Genomic DNA, 2,444 nt, shown 5'->3' with positions numbered 1-2,444 from the left:
CGGCATGGACTAGCTTTTTACTTATTTTAGTCTCTTAGATACTCTTAGATTAGTAATTTGAGGATAGATGTTCTTGTGGTGATGACTTCCAGGTTTTGGGAATAAATAGTATTGAGTTTTTATAAGTTATTTAATCGATTTTCATTAATGAGTTTTAAGTCTTCCGCATTATATGTTGTTATTTATGGTTGAAATGTTGAGGATTGGATTGGTTGGTTCGCTCACATAGTAGGATAAGTGTGGGTGCCAATCGCGGCCCGTTTTGGGTCGTGACATGGACCTCCAAATCAACTTTTACAAAATTGACGCATTCTTTTTCCAATTTCAGTTGGAGTATATGAATCCATTTTAGGTTGACAAGGCCCTTTTTGAATATAATGTTTCCTCACTTCATCCTTTATTCGGGGGTTATAGTGCGCAGTTGGTACTCTTTTTCCTGGATCGACTTCAAGTGAATCTAAATTAAGGTCATCGATAAGATGAGTAGGATTGATATTCGAACTAGAACTTGCTTGAGAATAATTAAACTTCGTAAGAAACTTATGCATCTCACTTCACAAAATTAGAACACTTTCTTACAAAAATTAAAATTCAATTTAAATCACAATTAATTCAAATTTAATAGGGTACGTCATAGTTAATTCAAATTAACATGGTGCATATCACACAATTGTTAACCAATAATGTCTTACAAGGTTCATTAGAAATCTAGAATATCAAAGTAAAATCAAAACTCTTACTTAATATGAAATCAGTCATCACTCATTAAAACTTAAAAGAACTCAAGAAATGAAAATATTTTTTTTACAAAAATATAATTGCAAACTTAAAATCTACTAAAGGTTGTGAATGGATTAAAAAAAATAATATCACCCAAACGGCGGGCAGCAGGCGGCAAAGTGACCTGGGATCAAAAATCGGAATGGGGGCAATGAACATTTTGGACCTTGGAGAAGTTGAACTTGGAGCAAGAAGGGATTGCAAAAAATTGAAGAGACAGAGAACACTTTTTTTTATGTTTAATCAAATAAAAGAAAAGTCAAAAAACTAATAATTTAATTTGAGTCAATAAAAACTATATAAAAAAAGGAAAAAATGTGCCTATTTTCCTTAAAATAACTTGATGGTGCCTTTTTTTCCCCTTAAAAACGTATGCAGAAATTCTCAAAGAATAGTTAAGCACCCTGGATTCGAACCCGCGACATCAGGGTGCTTAGGTCGACCTTCTACCGTGGCACCACAGGCCTGTATTGGTCTGTCTGTGGCATGTTATTTATTTATATCAATCTTATATATACATACCTACATATATAGAGTTTCCGACGAAGTTCGTGGGTGGCGTGGCACCCCCACACCCCTTAATAGGTCCGCCCCTGAGGGAGGTAGACCTAATATTGTAAACTACAGGAGAGGTGAGTGTTATAGAGCGAAACTTGGAGGAGGTCTCTGAAATTATCCCTTTATTTTGTTTAAAAATACTTATAATAATTCTGTTATTATTAAAAGATGAGGACTAAGACGGATGACTTCTTTAAAGGAATTGGGCGCCCCACTGCACAACTAATTTCATATTGTTTGGAAATATCAATTTCCTTCTTCCTGCTTATCAATTTTACCTAGGTGGTTTCCAGTATTTTTCTATTACTTGCCCTAATACACTAAAATTTCTTCAGGTGTGATTTAGGAAAAAATAATATAGATATACTTTGGACTTAAAATTGATGTGGATATTGTGGTGTATTCGATGCTAGTCAATGATCTTATCATTTGTCTTTTCCCAGACATAGTACCATTGGTAGTTCTTGATCTTACTGATTTCTGATGATAGGATCAAGTTGGAGGATGCCATCATCTAAAACCACAATAAATTACTATAAAGTATACGAAGAATGGATCTTCAACCTTAAAACAAAAAACACATCATGCAAAATTAGCAACAATTCTGATCACTCAACTCCAATGATCGAACCTCTTTTAGCCTCAGCCTATATATGTATTCTTTTGATTAAAAGAATCCCGTTGAGAGTATTCTCTTACCAATGCTCTTGAAACTTTCAATCACTTATGCACCAGGTCTTTTGCCTTCATCTCAGGAGATTTTTACTGATTTTCTTTGATGACATCTTCACTTAAAACGTCACAAGATCATTTTGACCATTTGACCACAATCCTTCAATAAATTAGAGAGAGTCAATTGTTTGCAAAGATGTCTAAGTGTGAATTTGCTCAACCTCAGGTGGAGTCTCTAGGACATGTGATATATGGATATATTAAGCTTCAGTCAGAGTGTGTGAATTTCAGTTCACCATTGATGAAGCTTCTGGAACATGAAGAGGAGAAATAAGAGCTTTGAGAGAAATTGAATAATTGGGAAAATGAATTGATTAATTGAACTGAAATAAGTCTTTATATTATATATATATATATATATATATATATATATA

Source organism: Solanum pennellii, chromosome 10, assembly GCF_001406875.1.
Source record: "Solanum pennellii chromosome 10, SPENNV200".
Classification (NCBI taxonomy): Eukaryota; Viridiplantae; Streptophyta; class Magnoliopsida; order Solanales; family Solanaceae; genus Solanum; species Solanum pennellii.
Note: the sequence above shows the minus strand (reverse complement) of the source record.